The sequence below is a fragment of the Zalophus californianus genome, chromosome 8 (assembly GCF_009762305.2).
Source record: "Zalophus californianus isolate mZalCal1 chromosome 8, mZalCal1.pri.v2, whole genome shotgun sequence".
Taxonomy (NCBI): domain Eukaryota; kingdom Metazoa; phylum Chordata; class Mammalia; order Carnivora; family Otariidae; genus Zalophus; species Zalophus californianus.
Window position 1 is genome coordinate 14200829 of NC_045602.1, and position 23007 is coordinate 14223835.

Below are 23007 nucleotides of genomic sequence, written 5' to 3' on the forward strand. Positions count from 1 at the left end.
TGGGTGGGGGGATGGGTTAGCCTGGTGATGGGTATTAAGGAGGGCACGTTCTGCGTGGAGCACTGGGTGTTATGCACAAACAATGAATCATGGAACACTACATCAAGAACTAATGATGTAATGTATGGTGATTAACATAACAATAAAAAATTTAAAAAAAGAATAATCTTAGATCTTATGCTAAAGATGATGATTGTATGTGCAAATTACCTTCTTTAGAGGCTTGCAAACAACAGTGTAGACAAATGCTTTGGATCCTCTTCCATAAGAGAGGGGACAGGCTTGGCGGAGCCAAAGAACAATGAGATTAGGGACAGAGGGCCCCCAAACACCTGTTCCCCAGCCACCTGCCTCCCCACCTTGCCTTCCATGAGCCAAATGAAAATGCTGGTGTCTGAGGGAAGACTGTGTTGGGCTTCTGCTTCTCCTCTGCCATTCCTGCTTGCTACTATTCTCTCCTCTAGCTGAAGCTCTCTGTAAGGTGCAGGTTTCACCCCCTTTTAGAAGCCTACCAGATACTGTAAACATTGCTCCCCTTTCTCTGATTCCTACTGAGGGTTTCGATCAAACAAAAACAATGAGAAAATCCAGACACCACCCGGTACTTGGATGAGGTCAGGAAAAGTGCCTTTCACCTTTTCCATGCATCTCTTTGCTCCTGTCCCCTCCCGCGTGCCAGCTCAGGGCCTGGAACTTAACTCTGTGTGGTCTTGCTAGGTGCTTGTCTGAGGCCAGTGGTCAGCAGGTGCTGGGTTGGGGGCAGTTGTCCCATTGCGTGATGTGGGGGCGGGAACACCCGGGCGCCTACAGCTTGGAGCAGCTGGCTCTGAGGAATTATTGCAAGTCTGCACAACTTAAAAATCTGCAGTTTGGGGGCGGGAGGGGGAGCGCGGGGGTGGGTCCCCGAGCGTCCCATTTCTCCTCCGGGCGGTTCACTGAGTTCTTCTTGCTCACTGCAGAGGGGCCGACCATGCCTTCCCGACCACACGCCGCCCTCGCTGAGGCCCCGGGTTGTTCCTCAACCTCGGGCTGAAGGCATCTCCCTCTGACCTCCTCTTCCATCCTTCGGGAAGGAGACCCGACTCGTCCCTCTTCCGCTCGCTGACCTGGTAGGTAAGTCGAGGAATGGAGCGTGTGAAACAATCTTGCTCTGCACAGGGCACGAGTCTCCGGGCAGCGGGTCTGGTGGTAAACAGCCGGGACCGGGGCTGTTTCCTCCTTCGCACTTTGTTTTAAAACAAGTTGGGGCCTCGGTACTTCCTAAGAGAATCCCGGCAAATTTCCAGAGTGTCGCTTGGGGCCGCGACTTTCGAAAGGCGGTTGCCGGGAGCCGCGGGGCCGTGGAGGAGGTGCTCTGTCTCCCGCCGAATTGCGGGCTCCAGCCGGGAGGGCGCGTAGGTGGGAGGCAAGGGGCGCGCACCGGACAGGGCACGGGGCTCCGGGGGTGACTCTGCACTCGGGTCTGGGCGGGGGTGCGCGCCCCGCCAGGCTGCCAGTCTGTCCTTCCGTGCGTCCTCAGGTCGCACGGCCCGAGCCCGGTAACCTGCAACCTCCCTGGGCGGAGCGCCTGGCCCTCGGCCTGGGGAGCGCAGGCTGAGGGCCCGAAGCTGGGCGGCTGGCGAAGCGGGACCAATGGGGCGGCGGCCGAGCAGCCGGCCCCGCCCCGCCCCGCCCCGCCCCGCCCCGCCCCCCCCCATTCGCGGCTCCCAGGCGCTGCGCTCCCGCCGGGCGGGACAGACGGACCGACCCAGGCGGGCCACCCGGCTCTCCTCGCCGCCGCCGCCGCGGCGGGCGCGGGGCCGCGCGCCGAGGCCTGATCCCTGCAGCGCGGGCGGGCTGCGTCGCCAAACGGAGCGAGCCTGAGGCGCCGGGACTCCTGCAGGTACCTGCTCGTGTCCCCTCCTCCGCGCGCACTCCGGCGACTTCTCCGTGCGACCCTGCAACTTTCACCACCTTTTGCTGCCCCTGCAGCCCCGTGGATCGGGTCACGAGTGCACGGCCGCGCAGGTCTAGGCCCGCAGGGGACTTTGCATTCTGCTGGGCGCCTGTCTCGCGGCGCCCCTCGTCCTCCGGTTCCCGGAGACCGCCGTCGCTGGAGTCCTAAAGATCCGCCTGTTGCGCGAGCTGCGGGCGGCGACACGGTGGCTGGGCCCCTCGGAAGGCCGCAGGGAGGGTATCTGGGATCCGCTGTTGGGCGTGGGGTGGGTAGCTGCGGGGTGGAGGACGGACTGGAGGCGGGAGAATCGGGGAGCTGGGGAGAGGCGGCACTTCGCGTAGGGCATCCCTGGGGCGTTTCCTTAGCCGGCGAGCCTTTCCTTCTCTTCCTCGAGAGGAGGCGCTTTCCTGGCGAATGTAAGTGCTTCCCGGGCCGCCTGCCCCGCCTTCTTCCCTGTCATTCCTCCCCTCCCCTTTGCCCTACAGCGGTGCCAGGCGCCCCGCGACCGTCGCAGGGCAGAGCGCACCCGGGGCCCTTGTGCTGGCGCAGCGCTGCGCCCACGGACTGCCGGCGCGCTCTGGGTGCGAGCGGCTTGGGGCTTGCAGGGCCGCTGTGGAGTCGCCCGCCGACTCCCCACGTTTGCCTCGGTGGTGGGGGGTCGGGAACTTCCCTTTCCCGCGCCCCTCTGGGTGGCAGCCCGACCTCCTGAGATGAATGGGCTGGTGAGCGAGCCAGACCTTCCGGCAGGGGCCGCGGCAAGCCGGGCTGGGCGCCTTTCGCATTGCAGGGCTCGGTCTACCCCCACCCCGCCCCTCCTTCCCCGCTCTGTCTCTCCCCGTCTCTTTTGGGAAAGGAGCACCTTTGGCGTCCTTGCGGTGTCCCCCACATCTCGGCTAGGGACACTGAGCGGGTAGGCTAACTCGGGCAGCCCGCGGCAGGGGTGGAGTGCGGCAAAGAATCCCCTCCACCCACCTGAATAACCCGGGGGCTCTGGTTTGGTGTCTGATCGTGAGCGGATGGAGCGGGGTTGTGCCTGGTCTTCATAGAGAGCGGACTTGGGGTTCGTCCCGCTCTTGGATTTTTTTTTTTTTTTACTTTATTTTACCCTTTGAAGAGTGGGGCAGGTGAGGAAAACCGGATCAGAAACCTTCCCCTCCCTTTTCCATGTATTTGTTTGAGTGATTTGCACAACCGTTTGCTTAGAGCTGTATACATTGCCCCCCTTTTTAGACTACTTGCAAATACCTGCCCAGGTAAACAGGAAGCAAGCATTTTCCTGAGCACCTGCCCCCACACAGTTTAGGGTGAAAGAGGGTGGAGTTGATTTTGTGGTTGAACTTGGTGTGTAATATTTCGGTTTCACTCCTCACCTGGGTTCTAAACTCTGTGGGGACAGTGATTCAGTTTGCGTTTACAACCGGCTCCCCCGGGGCTAGGCCCCGGGCTCCGCTCTGGGGATACACAGTACAAAATGAAGTACCTGCTCCCCCTCTGGTCCGGTTCTTCTTTTTCCTTTTTCACCAGATTCCTTACTTGTGTTCTAATATTAAATTTGTCTTTTCACAACTAGGGATTGTCAATATTGGGGTAGGGAGAAGGTGATGCTGAAGCGCTTAAGCACGTCCTGAATATTCTAAGGAGATTTGTGGGATCTGTTTTAATTCAGTCTTGTGTCTGAGCCATTTTTACCTGGAAAATCAGCCCAAATAAGCCCATTCATCAATGCAACAAAGCCAAGCTTTTGCTGGTCAAGTGTATAAAAGCAAATGGGGGGGGGGGTGCAAAGCAGTTTTTGCTTTGTTTAGAAATATTAAAATATTAAAAATCCAATGCTCGGATGCTTGGCTTTGCCAGCAAAGCACCAGCTTTTTTTCCTTCTTCCTTATTATTATTATTATTGTTATTATTTTTAAGAAAGATGGGGAGGAGTGGGGACTCCAGCCACCTCCTCTGTCTTAAGTGAATTTCACCCTCCACAGTAATCCTTTGCTGACTCTGTGTCCCTCTGTTCTACCCAAGAGAGATCTCAATCTGCCCTGGGTCTGGCATTTGGGGTTGGAATGTGTGCACCTTGGAGAGAGCAGGCACCACAGGGTTTTCCTCCTCCTCCTTTTTTTTTTTTTTTTAATAGAGAACATTTATTGGCTGCATACCATATGCCAGCTACTCTGCTTGGCACTTTTCCAGGCATTATCTCATTTAATCTTCAGAACCACCCCATGAGGGGGTGAGGCTTTCCTTCTTCATCACAGTGTTTCTGGGGGAGCCAGGAGTAGATGGAACTCCTCTAGGTACATTCTGAGTCCCATGAGAGACCAAAAGGGTGGGGCCGGGCTTGGGGGTGCCTAGTTGGAGGCAGAGTGGAAGGTGGGTGTCCTTACTGCCCCGGCTTATCAGGTTTCAGGAAGGTGGATTCTCTGGAGTGCCCCTTGTGTGAAATACCCTCGAGGACCTGGGCTCCAGCCCTGATTTCAGTCTCTTTATGGCTCCTTGACTTAAGTCACTTTGCTTCTCTGAGTCGCAGTCTATTCAGCTACAAGGATCTACATGTCTCATATTTGTTGTTACCCTATACTAGGCACTGTGCTAATAGCTCTGGATGTATTGACTCATTTCATCCTGATGATGGCCTTTAGAGGTGGGGTCTATTACTACCCTATTTTATTTTTTAAATTTTTATTTATTTATTTATTTATTTAATTTTTATTGACGTATGGTTGACATACACTATTATATTAGTTTCAGAATATACAACATAGTGATTTGACAATTCCATACATTACACAGTGCTCGCCAAGATAAGTGTAGCAATCATTACCTATTTTAGATGAGAAAAAAAGAGAAAAACTGGGTGACTTAGGCAAAATCACACAAGTAGGACTATGTGAAGCCAGGATTCTCTCCCTGGTGATCCAACTGCAGAACCACTGTGGGATTCTGCTCTCCTTGGTTATCCCTACAGCCCCAACACTAACCTATGCTTAGTAGGACTTAGGCCGGGTTTGTTGAGTAGTGAGTGGTAGAGGTGGCTTGCTATTACCAAGTGGCTTTTCCGCCTCTATCTCATCCTTAGGAGGAACCTTGAAAATTGCACTGGAAAAGTGTTCTTTTTACTTTTGCCAAAAACGTCTTCTTTCCAATATAATTGGGAAAAAGGAAGACAGACCATAAAGATCATGGGCTAGGTAAACATTATGACTATCTCCAGAGAAAATACTTGTTATTGATGAGAAATCCAGAAAAGTCAGAGAACACTTTGTACTCTGAGTCAAATACATCAAAAACGCCAGCAAGTAACCAGCCTACAAGAATTTATTGTGTGGGTGCCATGTGCCTAGTACTGAGGCAGAAAGACCATAAGACGTGTGGTCTCTTGAGTCTGAACATACAGTGGACCTCAAGACTCAAGATTAACAAGCACTAAACAGGTCAATACAAGATGCTAAATATTTGCGTCCTGATGAAAGTCACAAACTGTCACATTTGTATAGCCTGCTATAGTTGGCAGAAACTTTCACAGGGTTACCTCATTTCAGTTCTAGTAACAGAGTGTGATATGCAGTGGGTGGGGTGGGGGTTTGGAAGCCCATATTACAGATGAAGAAAATGAGGCAAAGTGAGCCACATGGACTTGGCCAGAGCAAGGGGTCTTCTGACTCCAAAGCCATCATCTCTCTGCCTCACAAGAAACTTAGTAGATGTGGAGGGTCCTTGGAGGTGGCAGAGTTTGAATTTCATCCCCAGGCTGGCTTTTGGTCACTTCTCTTCGCTAGTCAGGAGGAGCAGGGGAGGAGGAGAAAGTATTTATTGCTGTTGTTTTATTTTTGCATTCATGAGTCTGGTATGTGAAACGTGGAGAGAAATCCCAATTATGATGAATTCAATAACAATGTTGAGAATGTGCAATCAAACGCGGAACCTGATTTAGAAGAATTTCCATCCCTGTCTTCCTTGATCATTTTTCTTTCTCTTTTATCATTTCTTTGTGGGCAGGGGCATCCTGCTCTCTTTGGAATCCTGCAGAGCCTTGCACCACGGTTTGCTTGGAGTAGATACCCTTTAAAATTATCTTTAATTGCACAAGTGTTGAATGATAAAGGCCTAACATCTGCTTTTAGCTGATAATGTTACAGATAAGCAGTTAATGTTGATGGCAGCTGGCTTCAGTGTGCTTGTTGAGGTTCCCCCGTGAATGAAAGCCTCCTGCTCATCATCCTGAGCAGATCAACTGAGCTCAGCTGAGCAGCGAGCAGATGCTTACCAGTGTTGACTTAATGATTAACTTATGTGGTCATATATATCCTCTTTACATATACAAATATGTGTAAGCATTCATTCCACAAGGATTGGAGTATTTACCCAGCATTACGTACTGTTAGGTGCTGGGTATTCTGTGGTAAAGGAAATAGGCGTGGAGGGGTGGGCAGTGGATGGGGAGACAGACATTAAACAAAGCAATGCAAACATTTAAGCAGAGCCAGGTGCTCCAAAGAACTGCCTGGGGGAGAGGAACAAGGGTGGGGAGGGCACTAGGTTAGATGGGGGATCCAGGAAGACCTTTCTGAGAAAGGGACTTTTCATTCTGAGGGATGCACAGGAGGTTATCAAGTGATAAGTGGGAGAAAGAGAATCCCAGGATGGGGAAGGAGTGTGAGAATTTGAAGGCAAGGATGCACACCGAGCCTTGGAGAAACTTCTAGAGAGCTGGGTGGCAGGGGAGGGGGTTGGGAGAGGGGCTGGAAAGGAGGGCAAGGGCAGATCATGCTGCACCCTTTACACCAGCGTAGGGACCTTAGAATTTATCCTGGGGGCTGCGGGAAGGAGCTCGTGGATTTGTGGGGGGGGGGGGGGGTATCAGGAGTCAATTTACATTTCTGCAAGATGGCCCGTGAAGACCGTGAAGAATAGTTTGAGAGGCTCAGGCGTGGCAGTTGGGAGCCTTCTTAACTGCAGCGTTAAGAGAGTTGGGACCAGATCAGACTGAGTGGAAACCAATGGGAGCTGAGGAAGTGGAAGCCACACTTGTACAGCTTGGCTCTGAAAGGGATCAGAGAGGGTGTGTGGATATGCCCGTCTATGTGGAAGCCGCATAGTGCTGAGGTTAGGGAGCTGAGTCCAGCTCCTCAATGAACCAACATGTCCACATCTCTGTGCTTGGAGTCAGATGGCACTAAAGCTTCTAGATGGTTAAGACATTTGAATCCTAGCTCTGGTTTTGTCTCTAATTGCTGGGCAAATTTTAGTTCATCTCTTGTCCTTCTCTCTTTTTGTTTTTGTTCTTATTTTCCTCATAGCCTGTTGATTGTATGATTGAAAAAATGGGTAATGTGTCTATGGATGTTTTTCTTCAATAGTGTAATTCACATGGGTTAATTTGGATCGTTTTTATAAACTGAACTAGGAGAACTATGAGTGGGTATGTGGAACATTTGTGGTGAGATTCTAAGCATTTGCTCTTTGATGATTACCAATAAGCTGCTTCCGAATTGCCTTAAATGGGGAGACGGTGGTGATGAGATGCCGAGCCCTGCTGAGCTATGTGGGGGTGAAGCCTAGTGGAGAGCCCCGGGCACAGCTAAGCCAACTTTCTGTGTCTCCCCAGTGGAATCCTTCTTTACCTGCTGTTCCTCATCCCGTGAGAGTCTTCCTCTTTATCCATGGGTATCTTATAAAGAGATGCAAGAGAGGTACGTCTGGTCTGTCATCTGGAGACCCACGTTTAACAGAATATGACGGCTTAAAGATCAATAATGAACATCACAGAGAGCCTGATGGGACCTTGAAAAAGTGATCCAGGGGCGCCTGAGTGGCTCAGTTGGTTAAGCATCTGCCTTTGGCTCAGGTCATGATCCCAGGGTCCTGGGATTGAGCCCCTCGTCCGGCTCCCTGCTCAGCAGGGAGCCTGCTTCTCCCTCTCCTCCCGGCTTGTGCTGTGCTCTCTCTTGCTCTCTCTGTCCCTATTTGTCTTTCTCTCTAAATAAATAAATAAAATCTTAAAAAAAAGAAAAAAAGAAGAAAAAATGATCCATTTTTAGCTATGTGGAATGAGACCATAGATAGGACCATAGAATTGAAAGTTATTCCAAAGATCAGTTAAGACATTTGCTGTTTCTTTCAGGAATGCGACTTCTGTCCTGGCCAATAATTATGGTGGTGAGATAAAGGAATGCCAGCAGACGAAAATATGGGGCTTGAATATGCCCACATTTTTTTAACTTTCATTCTTTTGTGGACTGGTCTGGCGCTGGACTTTCTTAAGTGCTGACTGACATGCCAAGGTGAATCTAAGAGCATTTCCTAGGATTTACTTAAGGTAAAGAATTTCATTGGCCAGAGGGGTGGGAGAACTTGGCACCTAAGGACTGTGGTTGGTTGGATTGGATTGAGAGGAGATGCCTGGGTTCCGGCAAAAAGTTAGGTCAGCACTCTTGTCTTTGAGGTCAGTAAATCAGACCTTCTGGGCAGCGTTTTTCTCGTGGGTTTTTAAGATCCCGGTTTTCTAAGTGTGGTACCTTCATGAGGCTGCTGACGTCAAATCTCCTTCTCCCTCCTCCTCTTGGTGATTAGACATCACCTGGCCATGATTTAGCTCTGAGGCTATTTCAGGGTTGAATCTTCTCCTTCTCCAGGCTAAAAGTGTAAATGAAAGGTGTTATTATATGGTAGTGTCCTCCTGTCTGTCTGTCTATCTATCTATCTATCTACCTACCTATCATCTTTTTTAAAAAAAAAATTTACTTATTTATTTTAGAGAGAGAGCATGAGCAGAGGGAGGGACAGAAGGAGAGGAAGAGAGAATCTCAAGTAGACTCCCCACTGAGTGTGGAGCCCGCATGGGGCTTGGTCTCAAGACCCTGAGATAATGACCTGAGCTGAAACCAAGGGTCAGACGCTCAACCTCCTGAGCCACCCAGGTGCCCCTCTATCTACCATCTTTGCCAAAGAGTAAAAAGGTATCAATATTCCCATCTCTTATCATCTCCTTAAATCAGAACTCTACAGGGTAGGCTCTCTGGATATGCAAAAATAGGAATCTCGTTGGACGTTCATATATTGCCTGAGAACTTTACCTTTTATGTAGTTTCCCTGGACTTCTTTTTTTTCCTTTTTATTAACATATACTGTATTATTTGTTTCAGGGGTACAGATCTGTGATTCATCAGTCTTACACAATTCACGGCGCTCACCATAGCACATACCCTCCCCAATGTCTTATCACCCAGCCACCCCATCCCCCCTCACCCCTCTCCACTCCAGCAACCCTCCGTTTGTTTCCTGAGATTAAGAGTCTCTTATGGTTTGTCTCAAGACAAACTCGGGACTTCTTGACCTAATTTGAAAGCAGATGTCACTGTGGTACATCTTTGCGGTGACGCACACTGAGTTTTCTCCCAGTGCCCCCCAGACTTAAAATGCGGACACTGCAGTGCATTTTGCCTTGTCATCTAGTGTCCTTTGTATGGGGCTTTGAAGCAAAGAAGACAGGATGCAGTTGTGTAATGTGGCCCTAAACTCTAATGGGTTTGCTTTTGGCTGTTTTCAACCAGTCACTCCTGTCAGCCACATCATTTAAAAGCACAAAAGCAAGCCCTGTTTTACAACCTTAAATTCATAAGTTAGTGTCAGCAGCTCAGAAATAAATCCTATGGAAGCGTTATTAGACACGGGAGTTAGGTTTCAGAATGCGCGCCAATGCAGAGGTAAGTTACAAGGAGTGGGAAGCTAGATGGTTCTTCGTGGAACTCCAGGATTGTGTGGGGTCGAAGGGAGGCGGAGTTCTCTCTGCTGGAAGCAGGGCCTTGATCCACATGCCACGCACACAGACACACACCCTCCAGGGGACAGAGGTGGTGTGGGCTGCCTCGCTGATTGCATAGAAGTAGACAAACCGCAAAGAAGTAACAATTGCATATAGAGTTTCAGTTTGACAAGAGGCAAAGAGTTTGGCAGTTAGATGGTACTGATGGTTGCATATTAGGAATGCATTCAATACCACAGAACCGTACCCTTAAAAATGGTTAAGATGGTCAATTTTATGTCACGTGTATTTTATCACGATAACAAAATTGGGGAAAAAAAAGAAATTGAGATTCCTTTGTTTTGGTCTCCGATTCTTTCCATGCTTAAACATTATTGAGAACCGCCCCCCCCCCCCACCCAAGCTCCTGTTAATGGGAGTTATATCTATCAATATGTTTTTTCGGATACTATTCATTTATTATAAAAGAGAGACATCAAAATTATTTACATGACGAAAGATTTTACAACTTCAGCTGTGAATGGGCAGCTTCACCTGATACCATTACAATAATAATGTGTTTCAGTCTAGTACTTTCTGAGAATGTCACCATCTCTAAATAAGAAATAATCCTTGTCATCTAGAACTACTTTGGTGCCTCCATATTCTGGGAGAAGAATTTTATCTCCAACTTTCATGCTAACCTCTCCACCCTTTCCCTTAGAGCCCGAACCAACAGCTACTATTCTTGCGTGCAATACTTTTCCCTGAGATTTTGGCTGTACTCCTTTTGAATAGAATTTGGTCAAAGAGGGGAAGAAACTTTCTAAACACCTGTCCTGCCATGACTTCAGCTGCTGCAGTGCATACTCTTCATCTATCAATATATATATTAGAAATTAAAATAGTTACATTTTAGGGGTACCTGGCTGGTTACGTTGGCAGAGCATGCAACTCTTGATCTCGGGGTTGTAAATTGTAACCTTGACCACGTTGGGTATAGAGAAATCCTTAAAAAAAAAAAAGATAAAATCTTAAAATAGCTACATTTTGAAGTATTAATTATTAATTCATTTAAAATGACAATATTCTCATTGCATGTTAACATAAATGGCATATTTTTATGAAAAATATCTCTTTTCAAAACAAAAACAATGCAAAGGTGGCATTGTGTTACATTTTTACAAGTGTACTTATCGTCTGGTTTAATGGAAGGCAGTGGGATTCTTAGACTTGCTTCTTTGTTTAGTCTGTGATCCCACACATCATACACTCCCTAGAAAACTCCACTGGACACTTGTGAGAGAATGAAAGTAAACAGGAAAATATCTTAGTTGATTAGGAAAACAGTTTTGATCTTATGGGCCCTTTGAAGGGTCTTAGGAATCGCAGGGGTCTCCCGACCACATTTTGAGAACTACCGCTGTAGAATAAATCTGCAGCCAAGTAAATTTTTTGTTATGTTCTACATTTTAGCTCTTTTCATCAAATGTTATCTGACCTTGAACTTTAGCATTTCAATGTGTTGTTTTATCTGTGATTTCAGATGAAAGAACTAGGTGGCTCCTGGAAAAAAAAAAACAACAACATATTTTCTCCCCCTGAGCTTATATAACAAACAAGCAACAAAAAAATTCTGTTTGCACATTCTATTGTTAACTTTTTCAGAAGCTACCCGGTTGGTCTATTGTGGAACTATTTTGAATTTCACTTGCTAAACTAACTTGACTAGGAAACGCAAGACATGGAAGATTTTGAGTGTGACAATCAGGTAAAGAAAGCCATGCTTTCCTCCAGGGCACACAAAGTTTGATTTTTTCAAGTGTACATTCCTGTTTACTGTGGAGTCTGTCCCGGGGTGGTGCCCAAAGCTCTCTCCTGGGGCTTGGTCTTGAACTTCACTCTCAGGAGGATACCTCGCTCTTCAGAGAATCTCCTTGTTCTTCCTCCAGCTCTGTCCCACCTCCTTCTCCCTCCTGTGGAAAACTTGGAAATGGAAGGTGCACTTAGGAAATGAATTGGAAAAAACAGAGGTGTGAGATTTAATGCTAATAAGTAAAATTGAAAGCTTTTTGGCTTGCGTTGTCTGGGGAATCTCATTATTTTATAATTTTGTTTTCATGTGGATGAAGTATGGAATTAGTCACAGCAGATAGTTCTGGGGAAAGTGTTAAAAAAAGAATTCCTCCCAGGGTGGCTTCTAGGAGCTGGATGTGGATGTTTGTGAAACATGAAAACATTTTTTTCTACCTTCCAAATAATGGATTAGATGCTGTATGAACGATCACCTTTATTTTATTATATCTTTTAAAATGTTAAATGAAACTTTTTTTTTTTCACCCCATGAAATAGCCACTGTGGCAACTTACTAGAGCAGTGACATTCGGTTCTTTGAGTTCCTTGCGAACATACTGAGATTTATAATTTGGCAAAAGCACTCTGTTACTTCTAGTAGCAATAAGCGCTTTTCTACAATCCACTGGAAATGTCATAATGTGTTGGGCGCTCCCACTGGGTAGAGAGAAGCAGTAGCTCAGCGAGGCATCCTCATACCAGTGTGCTGGAGCCCCCAGGAAGGCACGTATGTGAAGGCAACTCCCAAGTGGCCTTCTTTGCTCCATTTTGAGCAGGAAAATCCTTGTCTTTTACCTCAAGTAGATCATTCATTCAGTCATACTTCCACCCAAATCTCCCACTTGTTGGCTATGTGTCAGACACTGATATCACTGTGTATCCGTGAGGTTGCTAAGGAATTGGGACCAGGGGTGCCTGGGTGGCTCAGTCGGTTGAGCGTCAGGTCATGATCTATGGGTCATGAGATGGAGCCCTGCATCGGGCTTATGCTGGGTCTGGAGCCTGCTCAAGATTCTCTCCTTCTTCCTCTGCCCCTCCTCCCCGTCCGCCCCCCGCAAAAAAAGAAATTGGGTGGAAGCACCAAGGAGATGTGCCTATTTTTTTTTTCCTATTTAGCATCAGATGTGTGTGTGTGTGTGTGTGTGCATGTTCTCACATGTGGTACACCAAAGCAAGTGTCCTGAAAGAGGTGATCTTTGAGCTGATTTCTTGAAGACAAAAGTGGAATTAACTGGAAAAGAAGGGAACAGAAGGGACAGCTTCAAGGAGTTTTGGGAAGGAGAGTACACTGTGAGATTGGGGATGAGAGTAACTTGATGGGGTTTAGGCAGAGGGGTTTGGAGTAGATTGGTGGGTGCCGAGACCAGAGAGGCCGGCAGGACGTTCTTGCTGCCTCCCCTGTGGGCTGAACTGTATTGAACCTCATGCGTAAGTGCTGGATCATGATAATGCCTGCCCCTCTGGGTTGACCTGTGAATTAGAGAAGTTCATCCAGTCATTCATTATTTTTTGCTGGGCATTAACGATACAAAGATTAAGGAAAAGTAGGCCTTGCCTTTGTGGGGTTCACAGTGCGGTGGTGGAGGCTTCCAGGAAATTGTTCTACTGCAGTTCAGCAAGTTAGAAACTCGATGGAGGCAGGCAATGGTAGGTGGGGGCCTGGATTTGGGGCAGGGAGATGTCTGGGGTCAAGGCTTAGTTCTGGAGAATATGATGGAAAATATGAGTCTTGAAGGGCATTCTGAGCAGACAAATGAGTGAGAAGTCAAGGATACTTTGGGAGGATTCCTTATACTTCTAGAGTTTGATTTGGTTGTGGAATGTGGGGATAATGGATGAGGAATCATGATAATGACAGCTAACATTTAATTGAGCATTTACTATGTGCTAAGCAAAGAGGGCTTTATTCTTTATTTTTTTTTTTAAAGATTTTTTTTTAATTTATTTTTTGACGTAGAGAGACACAGCGAGAGAGGGAACACAAGCAGGGGGAGTGGGAGAGGGAGAAGCAGGCTTCCCATGGAGCAGGGAGCCCGATGCGGGGCTCAATCCCAGGACCCCGGGATCATGACCTGGGCCGAAGGCAGATGCCTAACGACTGAGCCACCCAGGGCTTTATTTTTATTATCTCATTTTGAGTCCTCATGACTGCTCTATGTGGCATGTGATATTTAGTATCCATGTTTTACAAATGAAAAAACAAAAACAAAACCAAGGCTCAGAGAACTTAAGTAATTGCCCAAGGTCACACAGCTAGTGGGTAGTGAAGATGGGATTCAGACTCAAGCACTCTGGGTCCCGAGTTTATCAGGAAGGGCAAGGGAGCTAGCAGAGGACCTGGAGCCTGCACATTGTAAGGTAGCTTGAACTTGAATGGAGAATGAATCTGAAGGTAGGGGATGGAGATAGGTCTAAGGCAGGGAAGACAATTAGAAGTGTATTGTAATAACCATGGAAAAATACCAAGCGTCTGAATTAAAGCAGAGGCAGGAGGGATGAGGAAAGGAAAGGAATTTGAGAAATGTTTGGGAATAGAGGATGAAGGGAAAGTGTAGACACATTTATTTTAAGGTCCCGGTGGACTTGTCCAGGAGGCAGGTATCGGAGCCTGAAAGGGAGGGGGGAGATCGGGGCTGGAGATACACATCCGGGCTCTGTAGTGCAACGAAACCCCCAGGGAGAGAAGCAGAGGGGCAGGAGAAACCCGGGCTGTTTGCAGTGACACCCATTTGAGGCTGCAGCGTACAGATCTGTTTGATTTGGCTCACGATAGCAAAACACTAAAACCAATAATTGCCAACTTTTAGAAAATCGGGAAAGTTCACATAAAAATAAGATTTGTGGGTGTTTTCAGCAAGCTGGGCGATCTGACCACCTGATGTGCACAGATAAGGGACAGCAGTCCCCTTTTGGCGGGGCTGATGCTCTCCAGCTTGTCACAGCGACCAGATGTCCTCTTTTTTCATTTCAGGCACCTGCATGGCCCCCAAAGGTATTTTATTTCGTGACACCCACCCCCACCCAGGTTTAAGGTTTGGGAAGATGAAACAGAGTTTCACGGGAAAACAAGAGTGAATAGTCAGACACGTGGCATCAGTGACCCCCAGGGGCTGGGAGGTGGGCAAATGCCTTGGACAGGTAAGTCACACGCAGATGAGAAGTGTGCTTTGGGTTTGGTCATCTGGAGGTGCCCTTAGCAAAAACGCTTAATGGAGTGTTAGGGCAAGAATTGCACAAGAAGAAGGAAGGTTGAGTGTAAAAAAATGATTTCAAGAAGCTGTGTTGCCAAGAGCAATTGCGGTTGGGAGAGTTTGTTTTGTTACTTTTTAATATGTGAGTGACTTGATCATATCTATATAAGGATGTATGTGATATAAAATAGGACTTTCTTTGTCCTCGACTCACATTTTGTAACTACAAGGAATCCAATCTTAGCTTTGGTTGTTCTTATTAAAACAGAGCACTCCAGGGGCTGGAATGGAATGAGGTTCCTTGTATGTGTGTGAAGGCAGCCCTGCCAAGTTCGGATCTTCCCAGTGTTAGGTGCGTTTTTGCTGGTTTGAGCAACAGTGCCTTCAAATGGGCAATGGTACATTTCAACAGCAGCAGGTTAAGTTGAGCAGGGTCCATGCGGTGACTTACTACCTGCATTTACTCCTGTGATTGTACACTGCCCGTTTCCTTCTACCACTTGCCAGGTGGCATCTGTGTGATGATCTTATCAGCGAGCGTCACCTCTATTTCAAGCTGGGTGAGTGGGTGTTTTGCTGGTTGGATGCCACGTACCAATTTTCCCATTTACTTTTTTGTGTTTGTTTTATGACATAATTTGATCTAATAACTTATCGTGTGTGTGTGTGTGTGTGTGTGTGAATTTATCTTGTCTTTGTGGTTTTTTTTTTAAGATTTTATTTATTTATTTGACAGAGAGAGAGACACAGCGAGAGAGGGAACACAAGCAGGGGGAGTGGGAGACGGAGAAGCAGACTCCTCACTGAGCAGGGAGCCCGATGCGGGACTCGATCCCAGGACCCTGGGATCATGACCCGAGCTGAAGGCAGACGCTTAATGACTGAGCCACTCAGGTGCCCCTTGTCTATCTTGTCTTTGATGAGAACTCTTTTTATTAAGGAAAAAAAATGCATCTCCCTCTGCAGTGGCTGATAAATAAGCTACCTTTCTTTGGTGGTGACCACAATTTCACAGGCACATTTACCGTGATTTTTCTTTTCTCCCAGGAATACAATGAGCAGGGGAGGCTTTAAAATTCAACATGGAATGGAAGCAGCCACAGCCAAGCTATGTGACAAATTTTACCCTGCTAATTAATTCAGCAAATAACTTTTAAGAACCTACTGTGTGTCAGACTAGGTTGTAGCCACTTGGGATATGGTGGAGCTCATGTCTGAGTGGGGAAATAAGTAATAAATATGATAAAAAAATAAAGTGCATGTCTCTAAGTATATTTTAGGGAGTGATAAATGCTAAGGAGAAAAAATAAAGCAAGGAGTGGGGGATGGGAGTTTCACTGCAGGGTATTTTAGATAGGGTAACCACGAATGGCTTCATTTGGAAGCTATCATTTGAGTGCAGGCCTGAAGAGAATGGGGAAGCAAGTCATGCAGTCCCTTATGGATAGGGCATTCCAGGCACAGGGATCAGGCCAGTGCAAAGGCCCTGAGGCAGGAATGATGACGGAATAGGGACACCAGGATGCTAGTTGGGAATGAAAGAGAGAGAGGAGAAGGAGATGAAATCAGGTAAGTAAAGTGAGAGGAAGGGAGTTTTGCTTTGAGGAAGATGGAAGCCCCTGAAGAGTTGAACACAGGGGTGACATGGTGTGACTTATATTTTAACAGGATCTCTAGCTAATGGATTCTTAACCCTTTTGTGCCATGGACACCTTTGGACGTCTGGGGGAGCCTATGACCCCCTTTTCAGAACAGTGTTTTTAACTACAAAATATAAGAGCCAGAGTATATAAAGGAATCCAACTGTATGGAAATATATAGTTATCAAAATACTTAAACCAACTTATGATTTATGTGCTTCTTCATCAACTCCTTAAGGACGATCTAGCAATAGGTCTGTAACTACTGTGATTTCAAAGAAACAATGAACCGACGTGATTATTTTCTGAGACCTGGAACAAGTGTGCTATGATATGAAATTACCCGGAATTTCTTATGGGGTGAAGTCACTGGTACTGCTTTTTACTGCCCTGGGCCACTGCCTGCATTTTTATTAGGAGGAATTACTAAATTTCGGTTAGAGATTAGTGAAAATCAAGACTTTGATTTTCTAGATCAATTGATTTAGATCTAAATTCAAGGACCTCCTGAATTCTCCCTACTGAGCCCTGCTTTCCTGCACTGTGAGGGAGAGGTGCAAGAGAGAAGGGGGGTAAATTCATGAGATGTTGCCCACATTTCTATCCTTGCCACTGTCTGCACTTCGTAGACAGTGCTGGAATGCACCGTTTGGCATCTTAGGTCACTGCAGTGCCTGGTGAATTGCTGTACCCAAAGCCAGCCTCTAATTTCCAGATGTTCTGGAAACAGCGATAACTCCGAGAGCTTTTTTATGCCTCTCTGACTGGTTCCTTGTGGCTAAATAGTTCAGGAGACTTGAGTTATGGTCCTTGTTTCAGCAGATTCTCTGTATGGCCACCTGCAATCCGTTCTCCTTTCCTAAAGCTATCGCTCACTCACCTTCGTTATTCCTGGCTCACAGACGTGTGGCTAGTACAGGTAGAGTTCTTTATGTTCTACATGAATATCTCTAGGTCACAGGGCTCCATTAGCCAGACTCAACTCTTTTCTGCTCTCTGTACATACCACGAGCTTTCTAGTCCCCAGGGCTTTGTTGTATTCTTTCCTCTCCGGGGAGGACCACCTTCTTACTCCTACCTGTCTTCTTTACTTATTCACATCTCACCCAACCCGCAAGCCTCAGCTCAAATGCCACCACCTATTCCTGTAGTTTTCCCTCCTTCCTGATCTCAGAGGGACCCCTTACTTCCTGTGAATTTACACGGCACCTCGGTACCCCTCCTCAGGGTACCTGACATCTTCTGCAATTATTCATTTACCTGTGGACCCTCCTCTAACCCCTTCTAAGCAACTGTAAGCTCTGAGGGCAGCAGCCACGTTGTCTTTTGTTCTCTGTAGTTCCCGGGACAGTGCCTGCCACAGAGCAGATGTGAATGAGCAGCAGAGGCGTATGATTCTACAGATGACAAAGGAGGCCGTCGGTGGAGGGTCCTATCTCACCCAAATCCGTACGTTCACTTAAGTGTCTATCCCGCTCCCCCTTCCCCTCCCCAAGTACTGACCAAGGCTGCTTTTGATCTTTTATTTTTTCCAAAAAGAATTGACTATTTATTTATTTATTTATTTGACACACACACACACACATACACACACACACACACACACACACACAGAGCATGCACAGGGGGAGCATCAGGCAGAGGGAGAGGGAGAAGCAGGCTCCCTGCTGAGCAGGGAGCCCAACATGGGGCTTGATTCCAGGACCAAGGGGGATCATGACCTGAGCCAAAGGCAGACACTTAACCTGCTGAGGCCAGGAACCCAGGGGCCCCAAAACGACTATTTACATAAGGGCTTCATAATACTTGCAAAGAAAGTCACACAATCTTGAGAGGTACAGAGTAGAAAGCAAAAATCACCCCAAATTCTAGCATCCAGAGAGAATGCATATAACATTGTTGTGTATATTCTTAGAGATTATTCTTCATCCCTTTGTAAAGTTAGACCTCTTTTATGAAGATCAGATCATGCCATATGTTGTACTATAATTATTTTCTATTTTTACTTAGCATACTGGGATGATCTTTTCATGAATCTATAGGTAGTAGAGCATTGTGCTTAAGAGAATGGCTTTAGAGCATTATTGTTTAAATTCAAACCATGAAGCTATCACTTAATAGCTGTTGACCCTGGAGAGTTAGTTAATTTCTCTGTTTACCAGTTTCTCCATCTGTAAAATGAGTCCTGTAAAAATACTACTTGTTCAAGTGTTGTGAGGGTTAGGTGGGTTCGGACATGCAAACACCCAGACCTATTGAAACACCTGATTCAGTATACGGGAGCTCTTCCTATGATTCAGTGTTTTTATTTATTTATTTATTTATTTATTTATTTATTTTTTTAAAGATTTTATTTATTTTTTAACACAGAGAGAGACACAGCGAGAGAGAGAACACAAGCAGGGAGAGTGGGAGAGGGAGAAGCAGGCTTCCTGCCGAGCAGGGAGCCTGATGTGGGACTCGATCCCAGGACCCGGGGATCATGACCTGAGCTGAAGGCAGATGCTTAACGACTGAGCCACCCAGGCGCCCTATGATTCAGTGTTTTTAATAGCCACAGACTATCCCATTACATGGCTACCTCCTGATCTAACTGACTGTTTTCCTATTGATGGACATTTAGGTTGCCTTTGACTTTTTATTCTTATGAATAACTACCGATGCCATGAACATCCTTGGATACCCATCCTTGCACACTTGTCTAATTTATTCCTTCAGGACACAGTCTCTGATGTGAAACCGCAACTTTGTAACACACATTGCTACAGTGACCTCCAAAAGGTTTCCTTTTGCCTGTTTCTATCACTATTACCATGGCATGATAGGTTTTTTTTTTTTCCCCTCTACTCTCTAAAATTGCTTGCTTTCAGTTGTTCTTTTAATCACTGTGCTAGTTCAGACGCTGGATGCATCAGCTATGAAAAACACGGGGAGAGATGAGACTGAGCTCAGGGTCTGTGGCCCCTGGGTGGGCTGATTTGCCTGCCTGTGTCCTGGCTATAGCCTGAGCCCCTGATTTCAGGCAGTTCTGCTATAAGGGGCTCCGGCAAGGTGGAGGGAGCCAGGGCAGTTCCTTACTGGGGCTGGTGGGATAGTGGCAGCCATATGGACCACTCGGGGTGGTCCCAGAGCCCTGTCATCATGTGGGGATGACCATGCTGGGGTCAGTGGCTGCGAAGTTTCGCTCCCTCTTATGGAGGGAGATCCCTTCCAATGGGCTTTTCCTCACTTTCCTTTCTGAATATTGCCTTTGGAGGTGACTCAGTGACTCAGCAGTAGCCTGCTGTCTCCCTCTGTTCCCCAGGGAGGGTTGTCTAGGAACACAGAACCCGAGGAGAGGAAAGTGGTGTTTAGTTACCCGTGCTTCAAGCCTTAGGGATTTCTGGAGATGGTATTGGATTTACTCATTCTGGATGGCCAAGAGAAGTGTAATTTATATTAACTTTTGAAATATAATTTAGAGGCTTTGCTTTGGAAGGCACTTACTGGTTTCCTCCCCAAAGACCAGAACTTCTATAAATTTATTTTTAATCCCTGAATGTATTAGACCCTGAGAAGTTTTTATTTTCTTCTGGGGACAGAGCGAAATTTAAAAAAAAAAAGTCATTGTTAATTCAAGGATTTCTCATATTAACCTATGTCTTAAAATTTGATAATTTGGAAAAACGAAGTAATTCAGGGATATTCTTAGTAGTCTACCGTCGGAATCAACTGGGAGGTGGTGTATTCTGATTGCTTTGGGTTATAGGATTTAAATATAAGTACATTTTTTCTGGCACCCTATATCTAATTATGGCAGTCTGATTGTGAGATTTTAATTTTATTTAAGCAAAACCCCAGACTACAACTCTCATTAGTTAATCAAGATAGAAGTAGGGCCGAATTTCACCTTTTGTTATTATTCCTATTATTTCAGTACTCTTAGATTTTATTGAAAATTAGTCTGTGATTGATAAATAGGGGTAAGACTACAAAACTGACATGTATTTGCATTTTTCTTGGGACATCAATTAATGTCCACACGATTGGAGCTTGGTCAGGGGTGGGTGTGGTCAGCAAGAGGACCCCTACCTACCGAGAGCTATAGTAAGACATCTTTCAAACTGTATGTGTGCATTGCCCTGTGCATCATGCTGGCACCAAAAATGTTAGCAAATATCAGATAGATTCTCAGAGAAAATCACTAACCTTTACTCTAGACTCCAATTGCCTGAAGCATGCTTCGAGTCTCAACAAAAGGTTAACCTGCCTTTTATCTTTCCTCACTTGCAAAGTTTTGCTTGTCTGACACCAGAAATGCCATGACTGAATTCCAGAAGAACAGGTTTCCAGGGGAATATCCCCAGCCCCTGTCAGCAGATGACGTATGATTGCAATCTGCCATTCTGAGCCTTCTGAACTTCCAGCTTCCAAATCTGAGTATCTGATTATCTGAGATCTTTTTACTCTACTTCAGAGCAGTTGTTCACAACTGGGGATGGTTTTGCTCTCTGGGGGACATTTGGCAACTTTGGTTGTCATGACCTTAGGGGACAGGGAGGAGAAGTTCTTGTGGGTTGAGGCCAGGGATGCTGCTAACTGTCCTGCAGTACATCGCACAGCCCCCCGCAAGAGGATTACCTGGCCTCAAAATGTCAATAGTGCTGAGGCTGAGAAACTCTTCTGTAGAGGTTGGCAAGGTCAGGGTGTCTCCAGGGAAGCTGGCTGGCTGTCAGAATGGTGCTTAAATGTGCTATTTACCTGGTGACCTTATCCCAGGTCAGGGTCAGGCTCTCTGGCAGCCTGGCAACTTCAGAAACTCACTTTCAGATGTCCTAGAGTTGATCCGACTCTAGCAGATTGACTCTCATAGAAACTTACAGAAAATGGAGTAAATAAACCTCTTCCTGCCTTATTATGTTCCACTGATAAATACATCTCTTGGACAGAGTGGACATGCTCGCGTGCTCTCTGTTGCCTCAGGGGGTCTAGAATCAGAACAAGGAGAGGTTTTTGGGTATCTAATGATACCTGAAACTCTAGGTGTAGACACTTAAAACTCCACTTGAGACGTCCCTATCGGGGCTGGACGATGCTGCCTCTTCAGGGCGAGACCTCCTTCGGAAAGTGGTGGGATGGGTCTTGGGCAACCAACTTTGATCTTTTACACTTTCCGTCTCCACTTCCCTTGACCAACTGCCTTTCATTATCCATATTGATTCTTTTAATTAATTTACTCTTTAGTCTTGTCTTGGGGGAGAGGAATTGGTTCAATAAAAATGTGTCAAGCACCATTGTATAACAGGGATAATGAATATGAAGACTGATATTATAACACTGTCCCTAGCTGGAGGCTTCTCAGTCCAGCGGGTAGATGGAGGTGACAACATTTCAGAAGACTATGAGCAGGGCAGTAACAGATACACTCAGGATTCTGTGCAAGTACGTAAGACCCAGACCTATGCAGCAGTGGCCCTCCAAGTGTCTGCTTTGATCTCTCAGACACTGATTTTATAGTTTAATTTCTGGAGAGCAACCTTAGTCCTGTGAATCTGAGTCCTGGGAGATGGACATCAGGAGTTATTATTACCCCTGTGTACTATCTGCTTGTCCATTTGATTTTCCTCGTTCTATTCCAAGATTGGATGTCAGCTCTCTGGATGATGAAAGAGTCCAAGAGGCCACTTAATCTTCACCCTCTCCCTCTCATTAATGGAGCCAGTCATTCTGTACATTTTTGAATGCTGTCGTCAACCCACCAGGAAATATAGCCAAGCTGGAGGGTCCATTGCAAGCATGCTGCAGAGGGCCTCCCTTTTTATTGTGCAGAGAATTCTACAGAGGCTAGCAATACTTGAGTGAACCTGATGTGTTTTGCCACGATCCTGCTGAATCACTCAGCAAAGTCAGAAGCCTGCTTAGGTGCTAAATTGCAAACGATACTGTCTTCTTTTGAACAGTTACATGCTGATGGTGGTGGGAACGTAGAGAATGGAACCATGTGGTGGGATTGTTAAGCAGGAAGGGGAGACCGTGTTGGATGCACACGTTTTTCTTTCCGAAAGTTTGCTGGTTTGGGGCATGTTCTGCTCACTTCTCCCAGTCGTTAACTTTCCCCGACAACTAATTTTTTTCTTCAGTAATTCATATAGTCATATCAAATATAATTCATATAGTCACATCAGGCAGACTTACCTCAGTTTGAATCCTGGCTCTGGCATTCACTGGGTTTGGGACTTTGGACAAATCACTTCCCTGAGCCTCGATGTCCTATCAAATGGGAATCACAGTTAACATTTTTTTGAGGATAGAGGTGATGTGTGTGAAACTCCTAGAAGGTTCTGGCGTGTTGTAGGGACTCACAAAATGCTGGTTATTATTTTACATGGAAAGGTCACCCTTAGAATGTGAATGCTCTAGGAGGGGTGTGAATTGACATAAATTCACACCGAGAGCTATTGACTTATTGACTGGTATTGTATCTTTTCCAAAAATCTAGTTTTTTGGACAGGAGTCATAGTGATGGAAAATGAGGCAGAACACTGGCATTCTGAGTTTGGGGGGAGACAGAGAAAAAAGGCAGCCTGGGAGGTTATTAATTCATCAGACATTGATGGAGGGCCCACAGTTTCTGTAAAAAAGACACACTTAGCTCCCCTCTCAGTCTGT

At 46.4% G+C, this 23007-nt stretch overlaps 1 protein-coding gene and 1 pseudogene across 6 annotated transcripts in view; one reads left to right on the top strand and one right to left on the bottom strand.

Annotated features, from left to right (window-relative positions):
* Nucleotides 1–212: 212 nt before the first annotated feature.
* KCNS3 (potassium voltage-gated channel modifier subfamily S member 3) overlaps nt 213–23007 on the top strand; it is a 38333-nt gene continuing 15538 nt past the window's right edge. For 3 of the 6 annotated variants that reach the window (XM_027623066.1, XM_027623071.1, XM_027623072.1), the window contains exons 1-2: nt 1745–1882; nt 17699–17808. The gene's annotated coding sequence lies outside the window, so the exon portion shown is untranslated. Of the gene's footprint in view, nt 1114–1744; nt 1883–8104; nt 8250–17698; nt 17809–23007 lie in introns of those variants that run through there. The other 3 variants (XM_027623067.1, XM_027623070.1, XM_027623069.1) reach the window with 3 other exon arrangements.
* LOC113938001 lies at nt 10193–10520 on the bottom strand (annotated as a pseudogene).